The sequence below is a fragment of the Lepus europaeus genome, chromosome 9 (assembly GCF_033115175.1).
Source record: "Lepus europaeus isolate LE1 chromosome 9, mLepTim1.pri, whole genome shotgun sequence".
In the NCBI taxonomy this organism is placed as follows: domain Eukaryota; kingdom Metazoa; phylum Chordata; class Mammalia; order Lagomorpha; family Leporidae; genus Lepus; species Lepus europaeus.
Window position 1 is genome coordinate 23,752,558 of NC_084835.1, and position 20,093 is coordinate 23,772,650.

At 46.8% G+C, this 20,093-nt stretch overlaps 1 protein-coding gene across 2 annotated transcripts in view; it reads right to left on the reverse strand.

Annotated features, from left to right (window-relative positions):
* Positions 1 to 20,005, reverse strand: part of RHOA (ras homolog family member A) — a 58,991-nt gene extending 38,986 nt beyond the window's left edge. Inside the window, exons 1-2 of one of the 2 annotated variants that reach the window (XM_062200867.1) lie at positions 19,863 to 20,004; positions 14,510 to 14,584 (exon numbers count right to left, since the gene is read on the reverse strand). The gene's annotated coding sequence lies outside the window, so the exon portion shown is untranslated. Of the gene's footprint in view, positions 1 to 14,509; positions 14,585 to 19,862 lie in introns of both variants that reach the window. The other variant, XM_062200868.1, reaches the window with a different exon arrangement.
* Positions 20,006 to 20,093: the final 88 nt, after the last annotated feature.

Here is a 20,093-nt window from a genome sequence, read left to right on the forward strand (position 1 = left end):
CAAGCCCTTGGGTCCTGCACCCGCAAGGGAGACCAGGAGAAGCACTTGGCTTCTGGCTTCGGATCAGCGCGGTGCGCCAGCCGCAGCGGCCATTGGGGGGTGAACCAACAGAAGCAAGACCTTTCTCTCTGTCTCTCTCTCTGTCTACTCTGCCTGTCAAAAAAAAAAAAAAAGAAGAGAAAAAAAGAAAGAAAGTAAAAGGATGGAAGATGTATCATGGAAACATTAAAGGAGAACAACAGGGGCCGGTGCTGTGGCATATCAGGTAAAGACACTGCCTGCAGTGCTGGCATCCCATACGGGTGCTGGTTCGAGTCCTGGCTGCTGCACTTCCGATCCAGCTCCCTGCTTAGGTACCTGGGAAAGCAGCGAAGATGCCCATGTGTTTGGCCCCTGCACAAACGTGGGAGACTCGAAAGAAGCTCCAAGCTTCAGATGGGCCCACCTCCAGCCATTATGGCCATCTGCGGAATGAATCAGCAGATGCAAGAGCTCTCTCTGTCTCTACCTCTCTGTAACTTTCAACTAAGTAAAATAAATCTTTAAAAAAATGTTAGATATTTGGACAAACAGAAGATGCGTGCTCCATAAAAATCAGGATGACAAAATCATTAAAAAATAAATAACAGCAAACAGAGGAAACAACAGATGAGAAATCACTGAATTCATAAAAGCTAACCTTGTTCACATTCATATTCCTTAATTATATTACCCAGTTGAAACTTTATACGTTTTTAATTTTTTCAAATCAGTTGTTATAAATCAGTTCTATACAGCTGACTATTAAAAAAGCAAAACTTCTTTAATCTTTTGGAAAACTTGTAGAAATTAAAGGAAATTTTAAGACACATAAAAATCTTGTGAATTTTCTTAAAAGAATGATAATCTGGGTAAAAATAAAAACTTCCTCTCAATTGTGTTTTTTATCAGTGTTAGCTTCTCCAAGAAGGAATAGTGTCAATGCAAGCAGTACAAAACTATTTTGGTTGAAATCTGAATGCAAAGTGTCGTACTGCATATGCACTCTGTCATAATCATAAATCTCAACACATTAACATGTGATAAAACCCCTATGTGAGGGGTCTTCAAAAACTTCACAGGGGGAGGGGGTTGTGGTGTACGCAATGAGTACTTAGCCGCCCACCAGTTAAAATACCTGAGTCCCAGGCTCCTGGCTCTAACAGGGCTCCTGCCATTGTGTGGGAGACCTAGATGGAGTCCTGGCTCCTGGCTTTGCCCTTAGCCCAGCCCCAGCCAATACAGGCATTTGGAGAGTAAACCAGTGGGTGGAAGATTTCTCTCTCAAATAAACAAATAAAAACATTTTAAAATTCAAAGAAAATGAGAGAGATCGACTGATCTTCCATCTGCAGGCTCACTCTCCAAATGCCATAGTTGGGCCAAGCCAAAGCCAGGAGCCCAGAACTCCATTCAAGTCTTCCACATGGGTAGCAGAACCCAAGTACATGAGCCATTATCAGACACATTAGCAGGAAGCTGGATAAGCAGCAGACAGTAGCTGGGACTTGACCCAGGCACTCAGACACAAAATACAGGCATCCCAAGCAGCAGCTTATTAGTATTAAACTGCTGTGCCACAATACCTGTCCCTAAAACTCACGCTATCACACTATTAAAAAATGAAGCAGTCACAACTTGAACCTAGCCAGTCTAACATGGGATGTAGGTGTCCCAAGTGGCTTTTTTAAAAAAAGATTTATTTATTATTTGAAAGGCAGAGTTACACAGAGAGAGAAGGAGAGGCAGAGAGAGAGAGGTCTTCCATCAGCTGGTTCACTCCCTCAGCTGGCCCCAATGGCTGGAGCTGTGCTGATCTGAAGCCAGGAGCCAGAAGCTTCTTCCAGGTCTCCCACATGGGTGCAGGGGCCCAAGGAGTTGGGCCATCCTCTACTGCCTTCCCAGGACATAGCAGACCCACTGGATCGGAAACAGAGCAGACGACTTGAACCGGCACCCATATGGGATGTTGGCACTGCAGGCTGTGGCTTTACCTGCTATGCCACAGTGCCAACCCCTCAAGTGGCATCTTAACCTCTTTGCCCAAAGCTCATCTGCTTTTAGAAAACCCAGTAAGTCTAAATGGCCAGTAGCTGAGTTCACAGCTATTTAGAAAAATGCATGCTTTGGGGCTGGCAGTGAGTTAAGCTGCTGGCCATGACTCTGACATCTCAGATTGGGAGTGCTGGTTTGAATCCTGCTATTCTGCTTCCAATCCAGCTCCCTGATAACCGGCCCGAGAAAGAAACAGAAGATGACGCAAACAAAACACATGGGCTTCTGCCACCCACGTGGGAGACCTGGATAAAGTTCCAGGCTCCAGGTTTCAGCCTGGACCATCCCTGGCCCTTGTGACCATTTTGGGGGTGAACTAGCAGATGGAAGATCTCTCTCATTCTGCCTTTCAAATAAATAAATGATAATTTAAAAAAAAAAAAAAAGGAAAACATGTGTTGGTGGAAAAAAAGTGGTGCCGCAACAATACAGAAGACAGAGAACACTATGAAAGCCAGTTCAGAAAAGTAAAACAGGGTTGGAAGGGGGTGCTATTTAGGTCAGGATGGAGAGGGTTCCAAACCAGGGCAACAAACCCTAAAGGCAGAAAAAAAATCCTTAGGAGAAAAGCCTTCACTCATTATACACAAAAGCTCTAAAACAGAGAAAAAGACATCCACTAGAGACATACAAGAAGTTTTAAACCTTAAAGAGGCAAGCTTCAATTATTAAAAACCAGTGATACTATTTTAATGATTTCTATAGGAATCTCCCCCCAACTAAACTGCAAAGGAACTCCACAAAAGCTCCAAGAATGCCCCAGACTGCATCTCTTAGGGCAAAGATATCAGGGAGACTTATAAGACTCAAAATAAAAGTCAAAATACAACCTTTCTTCTAGTCACTCCTACAAGGACCAAACTAGAACCAAATTTTGTTCAAACAATAAATCCTGCTCAAAGAAGGGCTAAAGTTTCTCCTTTTCCCAACTCTCCATTCCACTGTTCTCCTTTATTGAAGGAAATAAGTTCACACCTAAAATGAAGAATATACACTGCTTTATTCAACCAGAGGAAGAAAAGCTCTATGAGAGCACTGCCAAGTTTATGGAAAAATATAATGAATGGGCAGACATTTGGTGCAGTGGTTAAAATGCCACTTGGGACACCCACATTCCAGTCTGGAATCCCTGGTTTGAGTCCTGGCTCTCTGCTATAGCTTCCTGCTTATGTACACCTGAGAGGCAGCAGATGATGGTTCAAATATTTGGGTCCCTGCCACCAATGTGGAAACTGAAATGAGTTCCAGGCTCCTGGCTTCAGCCTGGCTCAGCCCTAGCTATCATGGGCATTTAGGGTGGATCCAGTGGATGGAGGATATCTGTCTCTCTGCCATCAAATAAATAAATAAAATGAAGACACAAGCTTATTTTGGCAAAAAAAAATTTTGAAATCCATAGTCTTTTCATAATATATATTTTTCAAGAACTCTTTGAAGATTCCTCATATGCATGGGTTCAAAAATCTTTTTGTAACAAAATAAACTTTTATTTACTGTACTTCTTTTGAAAGGCAGAGAGCAAGAGCAACACAGAGAGAAACAGTTTCAGAGCTTCCATCTAGGAGTTTGCTCCTCAAATGCCTGCAATAGCTAAGGTTGGGCAGGGACTGTAACCCAGGTCTCTCACCTAAGTGAAGGGACCCAAGTACTGGAGCCATCAGGTGTGATTAGCAGGAAGCTGGAATCAGAAGCAGGGCCCAGGCTCCAAGCCAGGCGCTCCAATAAGGGGTAGATGCAAGCATCCCAAAGGGCTCCTTAACCGCTACAAATTCCCAACCCTTAGTTTATCTTTTATTTCCCTTTCCACAAACTTTTTCCCTATCAACTTTTTGAAGTATTTTCATAGAGCTTTTCCTAACTTAATGGAGCAGTATGCATTCTGTTCATTTTAAATGTATACTTTTCTACACTTCAATTATGTACTCTCATATACACTGTTTCTGTACAACTGATAGAAATTTGTGTTATGAACTCCAAGTTCACCTACACTGGGTATGCGCTTGCACACAGGAAACACCATTAAACATTTAGGAAATGAAGCTGAAAACAAAGTCACTTATTTTGTTTATGAACTTATATACAAATTCCTGGCAAAAGGGCCTAAAATACCATCTGCCCATCATTAACTTGAGCCTGGTGTCATCATTTGGCCGTCCTGATCAAGCAGTTGCCAAGGGCTGATGGCAGCTCAACAGCTTTCCTTTCTGCAACAATAAGGGTCCTTGGAGATCAAGAGCAGGAGGCCTAAGGCCCATGGAGGCAAACAAAGAACAGTGAAGAAAACCTCCAGTACAGTCTCAAGTGAGAATTGTCAGGCCCTCGCCAGCAAGGGTCCAACGTAGTCACCACACGGTCACTGTTCATCGGTTCTCAAGGAACTTTTACTTGTGGGGGTAAAAGGAAAGCGGGGAGAGGAGAAAAGAAGAGGAGGGGCAGTGGTGGCCGCGCCGGCCCGCCCAGATCCCAATGTCCCTTTATGCTGATATCGTCCAATCAGATGAAAGGGCGTGAATAGTCTCAGGTTGAAAGTTCATCTGTTTCACCTGGTTCTTCCTAGTTGTTTATGCAGAGTCCATTCTGTTTCATCTGTTTCACCTTGTTTTCGATTGCTGCAAGCTATGCAGATGAGGAGGTTCTCACAGGTGGCCAGCCTGCGGTTCCCCACAAGAATCACTCCAAACTTAAGTTCTTTAGGCAGAGGAAAGCAAAGAACACTTCCCGAAGGAACACACCTTCAGGTTTCCTAAGTAAGAGCACCAGATCACTCACCCTAGAAGGTAAATATCCCAGAGTTAGCCATAAACAGATGCACTGTATAAGGGGTAAATCTATGCAGTCTAACTACTCAAACTTCCCCTAAGACAACGCTTGCCTATAGGACTAACACAGCGAAGAAGAAAGCATAAGGTAGCCTCAAAAAACTACCTAATAGCCCGTTAGAATGTTTCAGTATGCTGGCACAAGTATCTCAATCAGGGCTCATTCCTCTCCAAGCTCTACAACTAGATTTAAAAAAAAAAAAAAAAAAAAAAACACCTGGGGTGGGTGTTGTGGAGCAGCAGGTTAAACTGCTGCTAGACACCCACATCACATACTGGAGTGCTGGTTCAAATCTCAGATACTCTGCTTCTGATCCAGCTTCCTGCTAAAGTACCTGGGAAAGCAGCAGATGATGGCTCAAATGCTTAGATCCCTGCCACCCATGTGGGAGCTCAGGATAGAATTCTAACTACAGACCCAGCCCCAGATGTTGCAGGTATTTGGGGAATAAACCATTGTATGAATCAATTTCTTTCTCTATCTCCCCCCCCCATCTGTGTCACGATGACTTTCAAATAAAAAATAAAATGCTAAAGGAAGGGGAGGGAGGCACTGTAGCATAGCAGGTTAAGCCGCCACCTGTGATGCTGGCATCCCATATTGGCATCAGAGTCCTAGGTGCTCCACTTCCATTCCAGTTCCTGCTAATGTGCCTGGGAAAGTGGCTAGGATGTCCCAAGGGCCCCTGCCACTCACGTGGAGACTTAGATGAAGCTCCTGGCTTCAGCCTAGCCCAGCCCTGGCTACTGTGGCCATTTGGGGAGTGAGCAAGCAGATGGAAGATCTCTCCCTCTCTCCCCCTCTCTCTCTCTCTTCCTGTCTCTCCTTCTATCTCTGCAACTCTGCTTTTCAAATAAATTAATTAATTTTAAAAAAGAAAATTCAACCACAGAAATAGGATGCCCAACTTGATAGTAAGAACCACACAATAGCAAATAATCTATTTAAAAAATACAAACAGACCAGGGCCAGTGTTGTGTTCTAGAGGATTAAGCTACTGCCTGCAACACAGGCATCCCATATCAGATCGTGGGTTGTAGTTTTGGCCACTTGAACGTTGATCCAGCTCCCTGCTGATGCTCCTGGGAAAGCAGCAGAGATGGCCCAAGTACTCAGGTCCCTGCCACCCCCATGGGAGACCTGGATAGAGTTCCAGACTGCTGGCTTTGGTCTGACCTGATCCTGACAATTGCAGTCATTTAGGGAGTGAATCCAGTGGATGGACCACCTCTTTGTCTTTCTCTATCTCGCTTTCAAATTAAAAAAAAGCAAAGGTTTCACCTGAACCCTCTTCTAGAGTGAAAACTCTGGTGTAGGGCCTGAATATCTGCATTAATTTTCCCTTCTTTCAGCTGAGGTGAAATTCACAAAGGAAACAATCTTTTTAAGTGTACAATTTATTGGTTTTCAGCACGTTTAAAATATTGACCAACCAACACCTCTATGTAGTTTCGAAATTTTCCTCATTGGGGCTGGCACAGTGACACAGTGACATAGCAGGCTGGGCTGCCTGTGATGCCCCACCCAGGCTCCCAAGTCCTGGCTACTCCATTTCTGATGCAGGTCCCTGCTAACATACCTGAGAAGGCAGGGAAAATGGCATAAGTACTTGGGTCCCTGCTACAAACGTGGGAGACCAGGATAAAGTTCCAGGTTCCTGGCTTCAGCCTTGGCCAAACCTGGCCGTTGTAGCCATTGGGGTATAAACCAGTAGATAGAAGATTTATGCCTCTCTCTGTCTCTTCCACTCACTCTCTCTTTCAAATAAATCTTCTGTAATTAAAAAAAAAAAAAAAGAAAGAAAAGAAAAGTGGGGGCCAGCACTGTGGTGTAGTGGGTTAAATGAGTAAACAACAACGTGAGGTGTAACAGTCTGCATATGAGGAAAAGGCAATGCAAGCACAGACACAGACAGCATCCCTGGAAGGACCCACAGAAAATGCTGACTGGCTTTCTGTGAAGAAAGGACTCAACTGCCTGGGTGCTTTACCATCATAAATGCTTTACCTAGCCCCTGGCTAAATTTTTTTTAAGACTTATTTCTTTATTTAAAAAGCAGAATGACAGGGGAGGGGTGGGGGAAGAGACAGCAGACAGCAGAAAGAGAGGTCTTTCATCCACTGGTTCACTTCCCAAATGGCCACAATGGCCAAAGCTGGTCCAAGCCAAAGCCAAGAAACAGGAACTCTATCTGGGTCTCCTACTTGGGTGGCAGGGACCCAAACACTTGAGCCATTATCCACTGCCTTCCCAGGCCACATTACCAGGAATCTGGATCAGAAGCAGAACAGCAAGTGGCAGCTTAACCTACTGTGTCACGACACTAGCACCTCAATTAAGTTAAAAAACCCCACAGGAGGGGATGACACCGTGGTGCAGCAGGTTAAAGCCCTGGCCTGAGATGCTGGCATCCCACATGGGCGCCAGTTCTAGTCCAAGCTGCTCCTCTTCCAATCCAGCTCTCTGTTATGGGCTGGGAAAGCAGTAGAGGATGGCCCAAGTCCTTGGGCTCCTGCATCCAAGTGGGAGACCTAGAAAAAACTCCTGGCTCCTACCTTTGGATTGGCACAACTCCTGCCATTGCGGCCATCTAGGGAGTGAACCAGAGGATGGAAAACCTCTTTCTCTGTCTCTACCTCTCTCTAATTATTTCAAATAATTAAAATAAATCTTAAAAAAAAAAAAAAACCCACAGGAAACAAAACTATGAGAGAATATACATTTTATTACAAACTTTCTTTAGAATTTTTTGTTCACCAGAGGGCATATATTTTTTAAATAAAAAAATCTACTTATAAAAAATTTTAAAGCCTCAAGAAAATGTTTTATCTTGATTAAGTGGCAATTATACTTAATATTTATCAACTTATCAAGCTACCATTTCAAATGGGTACATTTTAAGGTTAGCAAGTTATACCTCCATGAGGTGATTAAAAAACGTAACTGGGGCCAGAGTTGTGGTGCAGTGGGTATAGTGATGACAGCATCCTCTACCTGAGGGTGTATGTCCCAGCTGCTCCACTTTGGATCCAGCTCCCTGCAAATGAGCCCTCAAGTGCTTGGGCCCCTGTACAAATAAGAGACCCAGGTGGAGTTCCAGGCTCCTGGCTTCAGCCTGGCCATGCCCCAGTATTTGTACCCGTTTGGGGAGTGAACCAGTGGATGAAGATCAAAGATCCCTTTCTCTGTCATTCTATCTTTCAAATAAATTCTCTCAGTGGTCCCTGGGAAGCAGGACTTGGGAAAAGCAGAAGACAGCCCAAGTGTGTGTTGGGCCCCTGAACCCATGTAGGGGACCCAGATGAAGCTCCTGGCTCCAAGATTTGGTCTGGCCCTGCCCTGACTATTCCAATTATTTGGGGAGTGAACCAGTGGATGGAAGATCTCTCTCTCTCAGTGTCTCCTGCCATCTCCATAACTCTGCTTTTTTAAATAAATAAATAAATCTTTAAAAAAAATTTATTTATTTGAAAGGCAGAGAGAGAGAGAGAGAGAGAGATCAATCTCATCATCTATTTCACTCCCAAAATGGCCACAGCAACTGGGCTGGACCAGGTAAAAGCTAGGAGCTTCCTCTAGGTCTCCTACATGGATGCAGGGGCCCCAGCACTTGGGCCATCCTCCACTATTTTGCCAGGTGTATTAGCAGGGAGCTGGATCAGAAGTGGAACAGCTGGGTCTCGAAATGGTTCCCATATGGGATGTCGGCATCACAGGCAGTGGCTTTACCCCTCCCCCTTTACCCCCTATGCCATAACACTGGCCTCCAAAAATAAGTCTTTTAAAACAATTATCATGTGGAAAAATCTAATTATCAACAAGGTTTTACACCATCAAATATCTATTTTAAACTTACTTCCTTAGGCTCTCAAAGCAGATATCACAAACAACAGGGTTATGTCAAAGTCCCCAGAACAACGGCACAGTATTTCCTCTTCCATACAAAAGGCACCAAAGCGGCCCAAAGCTGGGCACTGTGGAGTAGTGGGGTAAAGCCACCATCGAGGGTGCCGGCACCTCTTATGGGCACGGGTTCCAGTCCTGGCTGTTCTACTTCCAATCCAGCTCTCTGCCATGGCCTGGGAAAGCAGTAGAAAATGGCCCAATTCCTTGGAGCCCTGCACCTGCATGGGAGACCCGAAAGAAGCTCCTGGCTCCTGGCTTCAGATCAGCCCATCTCTGGACACTGTGGTTTACTCTGGGGAGTAAACCAGCAAATAGAAGACCTCTCTGTGTCTCCCTCTCTCTGTAACTCTGCCTATCTGGGGAGTGAACCAGCGGATGAAAGACCAACTTCTCTGTCTCTGCCTGTCTGTCTATAACTCTGACTCTAAAGTAAATAAATAAATCTTTAAAAAAAAAAAAAAAAAAAGTCATTTCAAGCCTCATGGAAAAGCCAGAGTGTATCACGCCCAGTGGTCAAAGGCCAGCTGTATGGACTTATCTGACAATGGATCAGGGCCACATCTTCCAATTTCAACAAAGCATGTCAGCTTTACAATGAATGTATCAAGAATCTCAACCACCTCCACTGTCATTTCTCTTATCCAAGTCACTATCATCATCTATCACTGGATTTCAAGAGCCTCCATTATAAAGAAACTGTGATACATATAGATACACAAAATACTACTACTCAGCCATTGAAAACAATGAACTTTTGTCATTTACAAAAACATGGATGGAACTGGAGGTCAGTATGTTAAGTGAAATAAGCCAGACAAAGAAAGAGAAGTACCACAAGATTATCTAACTCATGTAAAATCTAAAACTGATCTCAAGGAAACCAAGATTAGTATGGCAGTTACCAGAGGCAAAGGAGAGGAAAGGACTGAGCAACCTTGCTTAACAGGTACGAAGTTACAATTAAATAGGACAAAAAGTTCTGGTATTCTGTAGCACAGTACGAGGACTATAGGTAATGTACTGTGTTATTTTCTGAAACCAAAAAAGTTCACTGAAGAAAGGATTTTTAATGTCTTAACAATAGAAAAATAATAAATGCTGGGAGTACAGATAATGTTTACACTGGTATGAATATGACCAAATGTATAGATGTATCAAAACACTACATGTGGGCAGGCATTTTGGCACTGCAGGTTAAACCAAAGCTTGGGACACTCCCACATCCCATATTCCAAACTGGAGCGCCTGGGATGGAATCTCATCCCCACTTCCAATTCAGCTTCCTGCTAATGAACACCCTAGAAGCAGCAGGTGTTGGCTCAAGTACTTGGATTCCTGCCACCGACATGAAAACCCAGATTGAATTTTGGGTTCCTGGCTTCAGCTTCACATAGACCCACCTCTGTGGTTATCTGAGGAAATGAACAACCGAATAGAAAATAAATGTCTCGGCCGGCGCCGTGGCTCAACAGGCTAATCCTCCACCTTGCGGCGCCGGCACACCGGGTTCTAGTCCCGGTCGGGGCACCGACCCTGTCCCGGTTGCCCCTCTTCCAGGCCAGCTCTCTGCTGTGGCCAGGGAGTGCAGTGGAGGATGGCCCAAGTGCTTGGGCTCTGCACCCCATGGGAGACCAGGAGAAGCACCTGGCTCCTGCCATCGGAACAGCGTGGTGTGCCGGCCGCAGCGCGCTACCGCGGCGGCCATTGGAGGGTGAACCAACGGCAAAGGAAGACCTTTCTCTCTGTCTCTCTCTCTCACTGTCCACTCTGCCTGTTAAAAATTAAAAAAAAAAAAAAAAAAAAAAGAAAATAAATGTCTCTCATTCTGCCTTTCAAAAAGAAAAAGAAAAAACTTCAACAACTTACCAATATACTATAGGTAAGACTTTTTTAGAGATCGATCTATTTATTTATTTGAAAGGCAGAGTTAGAGAGAGATGGTGAGACAGAGACAGCTTGCATGCACGTGCAGTCAGGACTCAAGCAGGCCACTGCTCCACTTCCAATCCAGCTCCAATCTATGCACCTGGAATTAATGCAGCAGATGATGGCTCAAAACTCGTGCCCCTGCCTCTCATACAGGAGACCAAAGTAAAGTTCCCGGCTCCAGGCTTCTGCCTGGCCCAGCCCTGGTTGTTGCAGCATGAACCTGCTCCCTTTCCCATCTCTCTCCTTAACTCTGCCTTGCAAATAAACAATAAATTTTTAAAAACTGTATCATTTTTACCAAAATGATACAGTAACAGGATACTTATGTTAAAATTAAATTTCTATTTCCCTTATTTTGTAACCAGTTTTAAAATATCTTAACAGGGGGCTGGCACTGTGTGGTAATAGGCTATGCCTCTACCTGGGGCCACAGCATCCCATATGGGTGCCAGTTCGAGTCTTGGCTGCTCCTCTTCTGATCTAGCTCTCTGCTAATGGCTTGGGAAAGCAGTACAAGAGTGCCCAAGTGCTTGGTCCCTGCACCCACATGGGAGACCCAGAAGAAGCTCCTGGCTCCTGGCTTCGGATTGGCACAGATATGGCCATTGCAGCTATTTGGGAGTGAATCAGGGGATGAAAGATCTTTCTCTTTGTCTCTCCTTCTCTGTCTCTCAAATAAAATTTTTTTAAAGACTCATTTATTTATCTGAAAAAGCTACACAGAGAGAGAAGGAAAGGCAGAGAGAGAGGTTTTCCATCCACTGGTTCATTCCTCAATTGGCTGCAACTGCCAGAGTTGTGCCAATCCAAAGCCAGGAGCCAGGAGCTTCTTCCAGATCTCCCACATGGGTGCAGGGACCCAAGGACTTAGGACATCTTCCACTGCTTTCCCAGGCCATAGCAGAGAGGTGGATCCTAAGTGGAGCAGCCAGGACATTAACCAGCACCCATGTGGGATGCTGGCACTACAGGTGGCGGCTTTACCCGCTACACCACAGTGCTGGCTCCTTAAATTAAATTTTTAAAAAAATAAAATAGCCAGCTCTCTGCTGTGGCCAGGGAGTGCAGTGGAGGATGGCCCAAGTGCTTGGGCCCTGCACCCCATGGGAGACCAGGAGAAGCACCTGGCTCCTGCCATCGGATCAGCGCGGTGCGCCGGCCGCAGCGCGCCTACCGCGGCGGCCATTGGAGGGTGAACCAACGGCAAAAGGAAGACCTTTCTCTCTGTCTCTCTCTCACTGTCCACTCTGCCTGTCAAAAAAAATTAAAAATAAAAAAATAAAATAGGGCCAGCGCCGCAGCTCAATAGGCTAATCCTCCGCCTGTGGCGATGGCACTCCGGGTTCTAGTCCCGCTCGGGGCGCCGGACTCTGTCCTGGTAGCCCTTCTTCCAGGCCAGCTCTCTGCTGTGGCCCGGGAGTACAGTGGAGGATGGCCCAAGTGCTTGGGCCCTGCATCCCAAGGGAGACCAGGAGAAGCACCTGGCTCCTGCCTTTGGATCAGTGCGGTGCACCAGTCTCAGCACGCTGGCTGCAGTAGCCACTGGAGGGTGAACCAACGGTAAAGGAAGACCTTTCTCTCTCTCACTGTCCACTCTGCCTGTCAAATAAAATAAAATAAAATAAAATAAAAATTACATAAATGTATTTTTCTTTACAAAAAAAAAAGGGGGGGGGGCGCGGCGCCACGGCTCAATAGGCTAATCCTCAGCCTGCAGTGCCAGCACCCCAGGTTCTAGTCCCGGTTGGGGCGCCGGATTCTGTCCCAGTTGCTCCTCTTCCAGTCCAGCTCTCTGCTGTGGCCCAGGAGTGCAGTGGAGGATGGCCCAAGTCCTTGGGCGCTGCACCAGCACGGGAGACCAGGAGGAAGCGCCTGGCTCCTGGTTTCAGATCGGCGCAGCGCACCGGCCGTAGCGGCCACTTGGGGGGTGAACCAATGGAAAAAGGAAGACCTTTCTCTCTTTCTCTCTCTGTCTAACTCTACCTGTCAAAAAAATTTTTAAAATAAATAAATTTTTAAAAATTTTTAAAAAAAGGAAAGAAATGTATTTGAACAGCTCCGGGCAAAATGTTGTACTGCTGTTTACAACGCCCTCTCCAAAGCCGGTATCACTCCTGATGCCTCCTGTAAAAGGGAGGACTGTCCTTTGATCCTTACACTCCAGCTGACTCATTTTCTACTGATAAACAGACATATCTATATAGCACAAACAATAAACTATATAACTAAACTACTCAATCAAGAAAATGAAAAACAGAATAAAACAGAAATGGTCCAGAAGTCAAAGAAGTATATGGGGGGGCCGGCACTGTGGTGTAGTGGGTAAATCTGCTGCCTGCACTGTCGGCATCCCATATGGGTACCAGTTCAAGTCCTGGCTGCTTCACTTCGGATCCAGCTCTCTGCCAATGCTTGGGAAAGCAGCAGAAGATGGCCCAAGCCCTTGGGCCCCTGCACCTGCATGAGAGACCCAGAAGAAGCTCCTGTTTCCTGGCTTCGGATTGGCCCAGCTATGGCTGTTGCAGCCAACTGGGAAGTGAACCAACACATGCCTCTCCCTCTCTGACACTCTTTCAAATAAATAAAGTTAAAAGGGGCGGGGGGGTGAGTCAGCACCATGGTGCAGTGAGTTAAACTGTTGCCTGTAGCACCAGCATCCCATTTGAGCACCAGTTGAGTCCGACTGTTCCACTTCCAATCCAGGACCTGCTAATGCACCTCGGAAAGCAGCAGCAGATGGTCCAAGTGCTTGGGTCCCTGCCACACACATGAGAGACCAAGATTAAACTCCTGGCTCAGGCCTGGTCCAGCCCTGGCTATTAAGGCTATCTGGAGAGTGAACCAGCAGATGCAAGATCTCTCTCTCTTAGTGGTTAAAGGTCAGTTTAAGACATTCGTATCCCGGGGCCACTGTGGCATACCATGTTAAAGCTCCTATCTGCAGTGCCAGCATCCCATATGGGCACCAGTTCGTGTCCCAGTTGCTCCATTTCCAATCCAACTCTCTGCTATGGCTTGGCAAAACAGCAGAGGATGGCCTGAGTCCTTGGGTCCCTGTACCCAAGCAGGGACCTCCAGGCCCCTGGCTTTGGATCAGCCCAGCACTGGCTATTGCAGCCATTTGGGAAGTGAATCAGCGGATGAAGACCTCTCTCTAACTCTGCCTTTCAAATAAATAAACAAAGAAAAACAAAAAAAGACGCCAGCATCCCACAGGCAGGCATTATCAAGCAACAGGTTAAACCACCACTTGCAATGTCTGCATCCTACATAGGAGTGTCTCATTCAATTCCTAGCTACACTGCTTCTGAATCAGCTTCCTGCTAATGTGCCAGGAAAGGCAGCACATGATGTGCCTTGGGTCTCTGCCCCCCACATGTACATGGAAACCTGTATGAAGTTTCAGGCTCCTGACTTCAGCCCAGACCTGGCTGTTGGGGTTGTCTGGGACTAAACCAGCAGACAGAAGTTCGCTCCTTCTCTGTCACTCTCTTTTTAAGACACCTGCATTCCACACTGGAGTGAATGAGTTTAACTCCTGGCTTCAGCTTCCAATTCCAGCTTCCCACCAACACAGATCCTGAGAGGCAGCAGGGAGGGTTCAAGTAATTCAGTTCCTGCCACCCACACAGGAGACTTGGATTGAGTTCCCAGCTCCTGGGTCCAGGCCCCAACCAGCCATGACAGGCATCTGGGGAATGAGCCAGCAAATGGAAGCCTTCTCTCAAAATACAAAAATGTTCAAAAATTCAAAAAATGACAAAAACTTCTATTTACATACCTTACAGATGTACTGCAAGATGCACGACCTGTGTGGCAGAAGTTGTAAAGTACCTTGAATGTCTCAGATGAAAGGCTATAAAAATACAGAAAACATCAGGACAGAACGTGAATAAGCATGTTGCAAAGTTCAGTGAAGTAAGTGCTCAGTGAACAGTCCAGGAGAGGGAAACGGGGCCAGCACTACTCAACTGAGTGGGCTCCTGACACTTCTCCTTGACCAGCTCTAGCCACTGAGACCACGTGGGGAGTGAACCTGTGGATGGGAGCCAAAGTGAATGCACTCTCTGGATCTCATACTCTCGCACGCTCCCCTTCTCAAATAAATAAAAATTTGTTTCAAGATATTTACTTCGGTACAAAAAATTTTTGAAAGCCATGCATATGCAGGGTCTCTCGAGCGTTCGTGGAAAAAAAATGTATTATGAAAGAACTAAGCATGAACTTTTCAAAATATATTTGTAACAAAATAAGGATTTTTAAATTCCATTTTCACCCACTTTTAAGTACTCTGGTGCTTACTTACACTCTGTAATTAGGGGAAAAAAAAAACAAGCTCAGTATGGTATCAACTGAGTTGCAATTTAACAGTGTGTATATCATAGTTTATTACTAGCTATGAAAATATATTCAAAATCATTTGGAAGAAGCACCAATAAAGTGACAACACCCAGAAGAGCAGCTTCACTGCCTATCTGATTTTGTCACATGACTACCATAATTATGAGTATATAAGGCCTTCACTCAATACTACAGCACTACAGATTAAAAATGAGTCACTTGAAATAGGGATTTTATAGTAATTACTAACTTCAAACTGTCCTGCAAAATTTAATTTACTTAATAGTGAGTATGCCCCCAAAAAGCATCTAACACTAACAATGTTAAAATTTATTTATAGGGGCGGAGTTGTGGCACAGCACTTCCAATCCAGGCCTTTTTATTTTCTTTAATTTATTTATTCGAAAGGCAGAGTTACAGAGAGGCAGAGGCAGAAAGAGAGGTCTTCCATCCCCAAATGGCTGCAACAGACAGAGCTGGCTTAATCTGGAGTCAGGTGCTTCTTCTGGGTCTCCCATGTGGGTGCAGGGGCCCAAGGATTTGGACCAGCTTCTACTGGTTTCCCAGGCCATAGCAAAGAGTTGGATTGGAAGTGGAGCAGCTGGGACATGAACCAGCGCCCATATGGGATGCCAGCACTGCAGGCAGTGGCTTTTCCCACTACGCCATGGCGCCGGGCCCTCTAGGTCCTTTCTACTGCATCTGGGTAAGTACTTGAGTCCCTGTCATCCATGCAGGATACCCAGATAGAAGATGTGGTTCCCAGTTTTAGCCTGGGCTAGCCCCACCCCAACTACTATAGTCCTTTGGGGAGTGAACCAACCCTCTACCTCTCAAATAAATAAATAAATAAATCTTTAAAATATTTTTTAAAAAGGATTGTTACTGCAGTGTCCAGTCTGACATTTTAAAATGAGTAAAATTAGAAACCTAGCTATGGCCCGCGCCGTGGCTTAACAGGCTAATCCTCCACCTTGAGGCGCCGGCACACCAGGTTCTAGTCCCGGTTGCCACTCTTCCAGGCCAGCTCTCTGCTATGGCCTGGGAAGGCAGAGGAGGATGGCCCAAGTGCTTGGGCCCTGCACCTGCATGGGAGACCAGGAGAAGACCTGGCTCCTGGCTTCGGATCAGCAAGATGCGCCAGCCACAGCAGCCATTGGAGGGTGAACCAGCGGCAAAAAGGAAGACCTTTCTCTCTGTTTCTCTCTCTCACAACCCACTCTGCCTGTCAAAAAAAAAAAAAAAAGGCCGACGCCGCAGCTCACTAGGCTAATCCTCCACCTTGCGGCGCCGGCACACCGGGTTCTAGTCCCGGTCGGGGCACCGATCCTGTCCCGGTTGCCCCCCTTCCAGGCCAGCTCTCTGCTCTGGCCAGGGAGTGCAGTGGAGGATGACCCAAGTGCTTGGGCCCTGCACCCCATGGGAGACCAGAAGCACCTGGCTCCTGCCTTCGGATCAGCGCGGTGCGCTGGCTGCAGCGTGCCTACCGCGGCGGCCATTGGAAGGTGAACCAACGGCAAAAGGAAGACCTTTCTCTCTGTCTCTCTCTCACTGTCCACTCTGCCTGTCGAAAATTAAAAAAAAATAGGCCGGCGCCGTGGCTCAACAGGCTAATCCTCCACCTTGTGGCGCCGGCACACTGGGTTCTAATCCCGGTTGGGGCGCCAGATTCTGTCCCGGTTGCCCCTCTTCCAGGCCAGCTCTCTGCTATGGCCAGGGAGTGCAGTGGAGGATGGCCCAAGTCCTTGGGTCCTGCACCAGCAAGGGAGACCAGGAGAAGCACCTGGCTCCTGGCTTCGGATCAGCGAGATGCGCCGTCCGCAGCGGCCATTGGAGGGTGAAGCAACGGCAAAAAGGAAGACCTTTCTCTCTGTCTCTCTCTCTCTCTCTCACTATCCACTCTGCCTGTCAAAAAAAAAAAAAAGAAAAAAAGAAAAAATAAAAAAAGAAAGAAACCTAGCTATATTAATATATAAGTACAAACTGAGTTCCAATGGACAAGTGCATGAAAGGATAAACTAAATGGTAATAGATGACAAAATTCCCAAGACCTTTTAAAACCACAAACATATAAGGTCCTTTTTGGAATTTAGTTATTATGTGCCACTTATCATTACCACTAGTAGCTGTAATTCTGTTAAACCCAATGTGCTATCTGTAGAAGTCCAGCAAGCCCAAATTAATTCTCTAGTTTAGCTCTCAGAGTTAATATATCTCTCAGCTCGCTAAGACAAGCGTGTCCTGGCTGCTCCACTTCCGATCCAGCTCCCTGCTAACGTGCCTGGGAAGGCAGTGGAGGATGGTTCAAGTGCTTAGGCCCCTGCCACCCACCCACCAGGGAGACCTGGACAGAGTTCTAGGCTTCGCACTTTGGTCTAGCCCCACCTCAGACGTTGTAGCCTTTTGGTTGTGGCGAACCAGCAGATGGAATATTTGTTTTTCTAACTCTGCCTTGCAAATTATGTATTTTTAAAATCTTAAAAAAAAAAAAAGACAATTAAGAAGACCCAAAGTAGCAACTAACGGCCTCCTGTCACCACTTGCATACCACCCCATCGACAACACACACCTAAAGATCTGCCCGTTTTTACTTTCCTAATAACTCACGCCCCCATATACCTAGGATAAACTTTTAAAACTTAACTGGCTGACAGCACAGGAACCAAAACTATGAAAATACTCTAACAAAACCCACAACACATATGTGCACAGGGGACTGTTACCCTGATATATACAGTTCCTTCCTCAGCCTGCCCCATCAGGAGTCAACAAAAGAGCCCGCAGTTGTCTGAAAACATCTCAGCCTGACCTCATCAGGCTGGTTCTGGAGCAGCCAGGCCCGGGGCCCCTCTCCGGAAATTGGTCGCTTGGGACCCAAACACCTAAAGCCAGGAATAGGCAGCCAAGGACCTTGCAGGTAGATTCAGGTATTTCTCACAAGAGACTGCAGCGGAACCATCCAGTTAGGAGAGTGCTGTGACAGCTAAGGAACTGAAATCTGGCTGGCAAATCAATGTTCACATTCTCCCAATCTATGTAAAGTCAGCAAGGTATAAAAGAAGAAAACGGTAGAGTAAGTCCCGAAGTTTAGCTGACTCTAGGTCAGCTGTTTGGGAGTGTATTTGAGAATATCCTGTAGAGCAAACAGTTCTGGCCTGCTTCTAGCTAGATAATACCAGTATGATCCTGCTTAATTAAGTTTCTGGGACTCAGTTTCCTCATCTCCAGATGTGATTGGACTACAAGATTTTAATTCATTTTAGTACTAGGTCTATGAAGATAATTGATCGATGTTATAATCCTACTCTATTCTCTCCAGTACAGATTTTTTATGAGAACAGAGACGGTAAGCCTAGTACTAGACTTTGACTAAAACCAAGTTCCATCTTACATATTTTATGTCCCCAAGAGCCATAAAGTGCTCTACAAAAGTAGATGGAACTAACCTAAACCTAACCTAAACTTTTAGAACTGATTTGGACTTGATGGACTGCTAAAGACAACACATGGGGTCCAACTGCATTATGGCTACTAGTGACAATGACAAGTAGCACAGACTCACAAGAGTCTAAAATTCACCTTAGATTTGTAGTTTTAAAAGGTCTCTAGAAATTTATCAAGAGATGCTTCAATTAAGGACTAGTCTTTGTAAGTTTCAGCCCAAACAATGTCATTTGTGCCACATACAACATCTCCACCAACCCAGCCATGTCTTTTAAACACCTGGGTGTGTGACACTAAGCGGCTGAAAAATTCTCACCATATACACCATTTTACAATATGGAGGCTTGGGGCTTTGTTTTGACATTTTTTTCCCCTTCAGATTTGGCAGAGAGGAATCTAATCTGATTACACACCTGCAAGACACATTTACTTCAAAAGATCGTCTTAAAGGCAAGTGACCAACAGAGCTAACATTTTGAGAACAGGACTACTAGGAAACAACAACAGGAAGCAACACGGAGGTAAAAAGGATGCAAGCTTCCACCAGAAATGACAAAACACTGCATTTAACGAAATCGGCCTGGGGGCAAACAATGCTATGTAACGCAGACACCCTGTAACTGTGTATCCTATCCCAAACCAGGGGCAGACGTTTAGGTGAGTCCCAATAAAAGGCAGCAACTCCCACTAGGCAAAACTACCTGCATTTTAATGCCACGTTGTTTAAATCATTAACAATTTTCAACTGGAAAACACCCTTTTCCTCCCCAATTCAGGCAGCAGTCCTAAGACCTCAACACAAGCTTTTTTTTCACTTAAGACTCTCTCCAAGCATACCGCATAAAAAAAAAAAAAAAAAAAAGGCAAATCTATTCCAAGCGCAGCCGGACTTCTGCATAACACGGTGTGCTTCACGCGCTACGGCAGATGGAAAAGGTAAGATGGAGTTGTAGAGAGTTTCTCTCCCGTTCCAACTCCGACAGCCGCGAGCGCTCGGCGGCTGCCGGCAGCGCCGCGCGGCCAGGAGCCCCCGCCCAGCCCCGCGCGGCGCTGAGAGGAAGCTCCGGGGCGGGCGGGCGGCTGGGGCTCCGGCAGGCCCGGCCGGGCGGGGGAAGGGGCGCTGGAGGCGGCGGGGCGCGCTTCCGGGGCCGCGCGGGCGGGGCGGCGGGAGCGGGGCGCGGGCCCCGGGCGGGGTGAGGGTCCGGGGCGGCGGGCGGCCGCGCGGGAGCAGCAGGTGGGGCGCGGCCGCGGCGGGGCGGCGGGGCGGCGGGGCGGGCGGCCGGAAAAGTGCCGGGCGGGCGGGCGGGCCCGGGGCGCCGCGGCGCCTGGAGGGGATTCCCCCCGCTCACCTCGGGCGGCGACTCCGGGTCCGGCCTCTTCGCGCCGAGGACGCCTGTCCGCGAGTCGCAAGCTCGGAGACGAGGGCGGGTAGCCGAGGCGGCGACGGCGGACTACCGAGAGAACCGACGGAGGACGGCGGGTGGCGGGCGGGGAGCGCGAGCGAGCGAGGGCGGGCGGCGGCGGGAGGGCGGGGAGCGACGTGCGCGTCCCCGAGCGCCCAGCGGGCTCGAGCCGGCCCT